The following is a 10,107-nucleotide window of genomic DNA, read 5'->3' as shown; positions in this document are numbered from 1 at the left end:
ACTCACGCATATGTTTTGCTGGGCTCGGGTGTTTGCTTGACACACTTAACAGCCTCTTGAAGTGTCTAAAAGGTTAAAGGGTCAGTTGAAGTGTTTGTCTGATCGTTGGGGACAAGTTAAAAGGGTCATTTATGTATTTCGCTTTTTCTTTTTATACTTCTCTGCTAATAATTAGTTACCACGCATTCAAAGTCTATCAATATTGAAGAAATCAGTTGTAAGAAAAAAAGGTATAAAAAGAAAGTATTATTCAAATTTCAACAATGATACAATAAGAAAATTCATGCGGTAATTTCGTTGCAGGATAACAACATGCATCGCCACCAAATCTTAGCTTAACTACAGAGATATCAAAAAGATACTATCTATCAAATGTCCATTAAATACTTATTTAAGGGGAAACCAAGTGCCCCAAAGTGAACAAAACAATTTATGATTTAAATTACAATAGAGTCCACCAGTAAGGCGATAATGTGAGGTTTGAGAACTTTTTCAGGATGAGTATATCCATCTTGATTGTGCTTGTAAGTGATATCAATAATGCGGGCAAGATTGAGAATACGAGTAAGAATCTTTGCTGAGACAGGAGTTGGTCGAAGAATTCCTTCGTTTACATCCTTCCATGCTATCTCAGCCATTTCTTGAAATTTTTCCATTGCCTCTTCCGTTGATACGTCATAATCCCTCATGTAGCACTCAATTCCAGTTTCTATCTGACCTCTACTCTTCTCAACCTGGATTGGCAATAATATTGTAGTAATAAGTATGAAATCAACTGATACATTGCTTCATGATTCGTTAAGCTTAGTGAAATTTCAAAGTTTATATTTGATGCAATAATGTATACCTCATAGGTGGCTATGTCATCAATGACTCGACACAATGTCACATTGGCTTCAAGAATTTTAGGGTTCTTGTCCAACCATTCAAAATCTTCCTTGTTAGCACACTTCATTCCCAAGTAGGATGTAGTAGTAAGCAAGTAATAAGTGCTAGTAGCTAATGCATTGCTCAAATACTCAGAAACAGGTGGCATATATCCTTCAATAAACCATTTTGCTTCCACAAAATAGTTTCTCACGATTTCTTTCATCTGTGAACAACAAGCAGTCACTCAACCATCACTACATATTCCAAGAATAAGTTTCATTATAAGAGGAGTATAAGACACAATTGATTTTGATGAATAATGAGTTAACTGGGTAGAAGTCACGAGTCATACTCTTTCTTTGGCATAGTGAACAACGGAGGATCTGCCATCATTTGACAATTCCTTCTCATAATCGTTGTAGAGATCCAACAGTGCTTTATAACTGATTTTCATGTAATCTGGGAGCCGATTAATTTGACTAATATCCCACCTAATAAATGAAAAGGAAATGGATTGATAAGTTAATCAATTTAAGAAAACATATAATGTTTCATACGAAGAAGGAGAAATGTTTCGTGTTTGACGTCTACGTACGTTTGTCGTCTCGTATTAAAAATTGTAGGAGAAGTAATTCATACCTCTGTATGGCATCAGTGTAGACCTCAAGTTCTTTTACAATTCCATAAGCATCGAATGTGTCATCTACTATTGAAATCATTGCTATTGTCTTAGCAAGCATGACACGAGCCTGAGAATATTGAGGTTCAGAGTAAACTCCCACCGTCCAAAAGTAGCACTCAACTGCTCTATCCCTAGTATATGGAAGTGTTGTCACAAAATCCAAATCTTTCCACCACCTACAAAATAAGTAACAACATATTTACTATGAGCAAAATATTTATATATTTTTCACACGTAAATTATTATGAGGGTACCTTGAAACTTCGCTGAGTTCTTGTTTGTGCAACATCTGAAGTACATTGAAATCCAATTTGGCAAATCGAAGCAAGATATCATTCTTCAGTTCCTCCTCTTCATAGATGGAGATGAAGTAACGTGTCTCAACTCTTGGAATGCTCTTATATATGCAGAGATTGCTCAAGGGCATGTGTCACTTGCTTACTTAGAGGTGACTTCAAATGTGGAGCTGCAGATTCAAGATGAGCTGTAGAGAACGCAAGTGCCTCTTCTAAGATGTCCACTAGAGGTGTAAGTGGACATAGATTGATTAATTAGATATATGTAACAACAAATTAAGAAGTAATTAGATATATTACTTGGAGAGATATTGTAACCATGTTGTCCGAGGAGTCGAAACTGAAGAGACAAAATGCATAAATCATTGTATTCAAGACCCTCGAAGTTGGGATCAACATTGTAAATTTGGTCCAACATGTCGTCTATTTTTTTCTCAAAGTGATAGGCAATTCCAATAGGCGTTCAACAATGTCTATCAAATTCAACTTTTCAGCCAATGTTAATGTAGTAGTTCCAGAAGCCGCGGACATTAACATCTTACATACTCCGTGTTAGTTCCTTCAAAGTTTCAATCTCTTGAGCATACTTTTCAGCAGCCTGTAAAGGGATTACACATGTATTATAGATAGCTGCATCAGAAATTAACTTCCTAATGATACAACAAGATATATAAATACCTGATTGGCGAGGGAGAATGAATAGAAACGATCACCCCAAAGACTTGGAGAGAAGTCCGAAACGGGGCTAACAATCTCATCCTTTTCGTAGTTACTGAGTACTGCAGCAGCTGGGGCCATTTCTAATCTTAAGCTGATCGAGATGTATGTTTGTTTGTTTGTTTGTTTGAGAGAACTGAAGAAGTGATATTGATGGAAATGTGTATTTATAATGGTGAGAGCCTTTAATTTGTCACAGCCATCTTTCACTGTTTGAATTTTTGTTTTGTTGCTGTTAGTCAGCCTCCGGCTGCACACACTGCTATGCAATACTTTCTTGATTTAAAACTTATCCACTCACCGCCGGTGGCGGAACCAAAGGGGGATTCAGAAATGTGCTGAATTTGCACGACTTAAAATAATTTTAAACTCTATTCCTATATACTCCTTCGGTTCCAATTTAAGTGAACATATTTGACTGGTCGCGGAGTTCAAGAAAAAAATAAAACTTTTGAAATTTATGGTCTTAAACAAGTCAAAAAGGGGTCCAGAGTATTTGTGTGGTTATAAAAGCTTTTTATAAGTTAAAGCTAAATTCTTTCCAAATTTAAAAATGAATTATTCTTTTTGAAACGGACCAAAAAAAAAATTCACATAAATTAGAACGGAGGGAATAGTACCTACAAATTTCCAGCGAAAAAGATTTAATTAAACCCCTTTCAGTTACACTGTGCATATTTAATTTTGACGTCAGTTGTTTAATAATAGGGTACAAAATTTAATTTATATGATAGCCATATTTAAATTTTTTAACTAACCTGATATGTACTGTAAATATGTCACTAGTATGAAATACTCTTATGGAGTATATAATATGGAAACTGTTATAAGAAAAATCAAATTATGGTGGATGTCTACTCTTCTTCCATGATTTTCTCAAATGCTTAATGACATATTTCTATGCTTAATGACATATTCAATGACATATTTTTCTTCACTTTTCATGCCAATATAAAGGCCTTGTAATAGATAAGAAAATACACACAATTGAAGAAGAAAATCTTTTCCTTCTCTCTATCTCTATTTCTTGTTCATGTTTTACTAAATTGCTTTTATTTCATAACAACATGTCTTGTTCATGTTTTACTAAATTGCTTTTATTTCATAACACGTTATCAGCACGACTGTGCTCCCATTTTCGTACACCTCCATCTAGGCATAGACTGCGCTTTGTGTTTGCTATCCTTATACCAACAATTATGTGGCTATCAAACAAAATAAAGATAGAAGCTAATGGGCTGGATACTAATACAAGATAAGTTTTCATCTTTCTAGCTTATTCATATTTTTATTTTTATCTTCCACTAATCTCAAAAAATTTCTATTTTTCCATGATAACTCACAATAAGCTTTCAGTATTGTATTTCCATTTTGTTATAGCTTGAAAGTGTGCGAGCCCTGCATTGGCAAGTATAGCTTTTGCTTATTTTTTCTTAACGTCTGATATGAATTTTTAGTTATCGTTTGGCTATCCTTCAAGGGATCTATTCATGAACCAAATCAAAATGCATGAATATATATTTTGTAATTAAGTTTTGAAACAGGTACTCTCTACTCAATTCTTTAACTTATATTTAACGTGCTAAATAGTGCTTACATATATGTTTGCAGATATCAGACAACCAATGTGCCATTTACCCTTTTCACGCTAAGATGAATGTTACTATAGTAATATTTAATGAATAGAACTAAACCGGTACTACTCCTTCATAATTGTTTAAATGCATGCATAAATAAACATAATATTGTGGCAGAATAGTTGTAAGCATAATAGATATTCTGATTTACAGTCAATCTTAGCCTTTGACTATCATCTATAGTCCATATATTATGATGTGAATTGGATCGCATATGTAGATACTAGAAGTACTATAGAAATTATATATATGCTTCCAAGTCTTAGTCTTTATTCTTACTTTATTGATTTGGTTTATCGTTTACAAAATTGGTAAGTGTTCTAACAGATTATCTAGTATTTATTTGAATGCACTTCTATTTGAATTCACGTAAATCTAAAAGTGATAACACTTAGAAGGAATGAAACGTTTTCGTCCTACAACCTTAAAAAGTGCTTATATTTTTAAATCTTGTTATAACTAATTTTGTTTATGTTTCTGACCACAAGATTGATAATTTAATCTTGTACTTTGGCTTATTATGCAACTAGTTAAGACATATTTAAGTTCTGGTGCACTATAATAATAAGAGTTGGGTTTGAGTCCCAACACATTTTACCTAACATCCCTTTATATGGGTAAGGCATTGGATTTGAGTCACAATGCACAGTATCAATGAAAGAATCATGAAGCCCGCCCTGCTTGATATGCTCCATTCAGTGAAGAGAATATGGCAACAATATATGATAAGTTTGAAAGATGACAAAATATTTTTTTCATGATTGTATGAATGCACGAAGACATGGCAAGGGACGAAATAATAATTTGTCTTCATTATGGTAACTATAAAAGGAGAACAATAAGGGTTCTCGATGTAATCCTTCAAAAAGGTGAAGGAAATATTTACCATCAAAATGGTATGAAAATTTTATAAAGCATGTCACAATAATTATACTCCATTTTTTTTAAGAGAATGTGACTTGTGATAAGCATTGAGAATACAGACTCATTCCTGAAGGTGAATGTAGCAGTATGTAATAAAAGTAATGAATAAAGACGTGCAATGCATGATTGGATACATATCACAACTCACATCTAAGGGAGGTTTGAGACAAAGAAAGATAATGAATATTACTGTGTAGTTACATGAATATATCATTGGTCGCATACAGGTGATACGCCAAAAATATTTTGTCATGCCTTATGAAAGTTATTAAAAGCAAAATTAAAGAAAGAAATTATTTTGCTTATGATGATTTTGAACATGACAATTATTATGATATGATTCTCTTTGTGAAGGAGACATTCATTATATGGATGGTGTGACAAAAGATCTTGTAGTACAAAAGCAGTTAAAAGCTCTGAAAGAACTAATTTGTTACTACTAGGATGAATCAAATTATTTATGACATTAATATTGTAGTAAGTCCCAAAAGAAACATTTTGATTTACAAATATATTAGCCAAAGTGGTTGGCATATTGAGACTATAAATGAAAAGAAGATTGAATATCTTTATATTACTATAATCATACCGGGTAAATATGAAAGGTTACCTGACTTTTCTTCTATTTGTACTACACAAGTATACGCATGATGATGCAATCACAAGCCACAAGTAAACTAGAGTTTTACTGAAATAAATATTAGTTGGCATGACCGGTTGACCATCTCGGTTCAATTATGATGCGAAAAATTAATTGAAAATTACATTGGCATATATTGAAGAAATATGAGATTCTTCAACAATTGTGCTGCTTATTCTCATGATATACCAGTTAAGGTTGGGATTGAATCCCTTGATTTCTCTAACGAATAAAAGGTGATAAATATATGGGCCCAGTCACCTTCCATGTGGACCGTTTACTATTATATGATTTTAATAGATGCATCTATTCCATGGTAACATGTGCATTTGTTATCAACTTGCAGTTTGACTTTTGCAAGATTGATTGCTCAAATTATTAGAGCACAGTTCCAGAATATAAATTATGATAATTTATCTTGATAATACTGGTTTAAATCCAAGTTGGTTTAGCAGAAATTGTATGCCTCCAATTATATCTAAACCATTGGTTATGAGAACAAAACTGCCCAAATAAAATTTGGTATGTGATGTATTATTTAATATACAACAACACTTGTACGCATCTAGCCAAGTTATGATAAGTTCTCCCTATCACAATCGGTTCAGGGTCAGGAACAAAATAATTTCCATCTAGAAATATGAATATGCTATATGATTTAATTGTTCCACCACAATGCACAAAGATGGATCCCCAAATAAGGCTAGGGATATATGTTGGTGATCCCAAGAATAGGGGAGAAAATGGGCAGCTGAAAAAGTAATGCATGTAATGAATTATTATGAGTACATCTAGAACCTCGTACGAGAAAATGTGAACTTGAAGTTCAAGTGATAATTCATTTATAAAATATTGACAGGCGTATTTGCTGACCCAAAGCTAAATGTCATATTCAGCTGGTAATGCTCCAAATAAAATAAAGTTCATAATAAATAGAGTCTCTGGCATGCATGAAGCATAATAAACTAATCGGTTCCAAAGATAAAACTCCTTGAAGAAGGAGAGGAGCAAATGTTCAAGATGGTCATAATAAGGAGGCAAGTGCTCTAAAAGAGCACCACGACATAACACTTCATAAAACCTCATGGGAGAGGCTCAGGTACCTGAAAATAATAAGATAAAAAGATCTCAATAAGTTATGTCTTTATTGGGTAATAGTGAAACCGATATAAAATGATCGTCGACGATATTATTAATATAATGTAGCGCTCAATATTATTAATATTGACGAGGATCTTGAGCTCAAATCTGTCATGAAATTTGGACAATTTGGCCAAATGAAAAATACGCAAAGAAAATTGATTTCACCTGAAAAATATGAAGTTGGACGGATAGTCCCAACACCTAAAAGTATAAATCCAGTGGAGGTATAAATGTGTTCTTGTGCGAAAAAAAAGGTCAAGTCGATAGACATAAAGACGACTTGTGTCACAAGAAGATTTGTAAATATCCTGACGTTGATTATATAGAGACATGTTCTCCTGTGGTGGATGTCGTCATTTTAGGTTTTAATCTGGCAATACAAGAAAAACGTGATATGCGTATAATGGAAATCATTGAAGGATTTAAATTGTTCTGAAGCATATTAAGGTTTCCAATAAATTTATTAATTAAAGCTTTAAAAATTCTTATACGGATTGAAACAATCAAGGCGCATGTAGTATAATCGCCTGAGTGAGTACCTGTTAAAAGAAGGGTACAAGAATGATTCAATTTGTCCTTGTGTCTTTATAAAAAGATATGGATCTAAATTTGTTATAATCACCGTGTATGTTGATGATTTAAATATCATTGGAACTCCTAGGGAGCTTCCTAAAGCAGTAGACTATTTAAAGAAAGAATTTGAAATGAAAGATCTTGGAAAGACAAAATTTTGTCTTGGTCTACAAATTGAGTATATGAAAGATGAAATTTTTGTTCATCAATCAGCATACACTAAAAAGCTTTTAAAGCGATTCTATATGGATAAAGCACATCCATTCCGACCTCATAAAAATAATGAAGAGCTTCTTGGTCCCGAAGTACCATATCTTAGTGCAATTGGTGCACTAATATATCTTTCTAACATTACAAGGTTTGACATAACTTTTTCAGTTAATGTCTTAACAAGATATAGCTCTTCTCCTACAAGGAGACATTAAAATAGAATCAAACACATATTGCGGTATCTAAAAGGGATTACCGATATGAGATTATTTTATGGCAATGATTGCAGTCCCGATCTTGTTGGTTATGCCGATGCTTGGTATTTATCTGACCCACACAAGGCTCGATCTCAAACAGACTATGTGTTTACATATGGAGGCACTACCATATCTTGGCGATCGACTAAGCAATCAATCGTGGCTACGTCATCTAATCATGTTGAGATAATTGCTATTCATGAAGCAAGTCGAGAATGTGTATGATTGAGGTCTATAATACACCTTATTTGAGACAAATGTGGTTTGAAGTGTGACAAACTACCCACAATTTTATATGAAGATAATGCAGCATGCATAGCCCAATTGAATGGAGGATTCATAAAAGGGGATATGACAAAGCAAATTTCACCGAAGTTATTTTTCACGCATGATCTTCAAAAAAAAGGTGATATCAATGTGCAACAGATCCGTTCAAGCGATAATATAGCTGATTTGTTCACCAAATCTCTACCGACGTCAACCTTCAAGAAACTAGTGTACAAGATTGGGATGCGAAGGCTCAATGATGTGAATTGATGCTCTCATCAGGGGGAGTTAATACGCATTGTACTCTTTTTTCCTTACAAGGTTTTGTCCCACTGGGTTTTCCTTGCAAGATTTTTAACGAGGCAACCAAAAGGCGTATTTCTAAACATGTGTACTCTTTTTCCTTCACTAGGATTTTTTTCTCATAGGGTTTTTTCCTAATAAAGTTTTAACGAGGCACATTATCTATGGACATCCAAGGAGGAGTGTTATAAGAAAAATCAAATTATGGTGGATGTCTACTCTTCCTCCATGATCTTCTCAAATGCTTAATGACATATTCAATGACATATTTCTATGCTTAATGACATATTCAATGACATATTTTTCTTCACTTTTTATGCCTATATAAATGCCTTGTAATAGATAAGAAAATACACACAATTGAAGAAGAAAATCTCTTCCTTCTCTCTATCTCTATTTCTTGTTCATGTTTTACTAAATTGCTTTTATTTCATAACAACGTGTCTTTGTTCATATTTTACTAAATTGCTTTTATTTCATAACAGAAACGTATTTTTTCCCTTTCTAGAAGTAAAGCCATTTCTTTTTAATTCCTTGTGGCTTTATTCTATTCCTTCTTTGGCGTCTGTCTGGGAGTCCGTTAGTCCGCCGTGAATTTCTAGTTTCAAATGAAGACGAATATTACGTAAAATATTACTTATGTGTGTGCATTATTTTATGTGTAAGTTCTTCTAGTAATTATTTCACGTGATTTGTAAGGTTGATTCGTGGTTTACTTTGATGGCATTTAGAGTTCTGAATTTTCTTTGGATCTTTACACAAATAGCTAGTTAAATTTAATATTTATTTTTTCAGTTGACATACATAAATTATACATTAATTATATATAATTATACACATATTATACATATATTATACATCTATCAGCTACCTTTAATTTAAGTTGCTTAGCAACTCTGACTTGAAGATGCTCCGAAGAAAAATAAACTGATGTGTAAGAAGTTCCCCAAAAGTGTTTATACTTTTCTAAAATATTCTAAACGCATTTTGAGTTATCAACTTTTACCTAAAAGTACTTTGCATCTTCACCAAATAGTCATGATTGACCTAGAAACAACATTAAATGGAGTAAAGTTATCTGGAGGTATTTTCTATCGGGTATGTGGGTAAACTGTCCATAGACAAGTACTCCTCTCACCTTCACCATTTCCAAGACATTGTTCTGAAGTTTTAAATAGTAGTAAAATTTATAGAATTTTTTTTGTTCGAGGATAATATCATGGAGTTTTAATTTCTATAAGTAAAACTCCAATATAATATCATCGAAAAGGCGGAAAAAATGAAAGAGTCTACATCTCTACGCTTTCCAAGTTGAGTATTTGTCCAGATTTTATTTTCACATTAAAAAATAACTATTTTTCAATTACACTTAAATCAGTGGTTATCTTTCAATTACATATCCCAAAATGACTATAACTCTGAATTTCGTTTTAACTCCTAATATTGACTCGGAAGTGTCAGACTTTTCCTTGAGTTCAATAAAATATACTTCAACAACAACAACAACCCAATATAATCTCATTATTAGGGTCTGGAAAGGATAGTTTGTACGCAGATCTTACCCCTACTCTGAAGTAGAGAGGTTGTT

At 33.0% G+C, this 10,107-nt stretch overlaps 1 pseudogene; it reads right to left on the bottom strand.

Moving 5' to 3' along the window:
* Nucleotides 1–320: 320 nt before the first annotated feature.
* LOC107827381 (vetispiradiene synthase 3-like) lies at nt 321–2,687 on the bottom strand (annotated as a pseudogene).
* Nucleotides 2,688–10,107: the final 7,420 nt, after the last annotated feature.

The sequence above is a fragment of the Nicotiana tabacum genome, chromosome 19, assembly GCF_000715075.1.
Source record: "Nicotiana tabacum cultivar K326 chromosome 19, ASM71507v2, whole genome shotgun sequence".
NCBI lineage: Eukaryota > Viridiplantae > Streptophyta > Magnoliopsida > Solanales > Solanaceae > Nicotiana > Nicotiana tabacum.
This window is presented reverse-complemented; position numbering and strand designations above follow the sequence as displayed.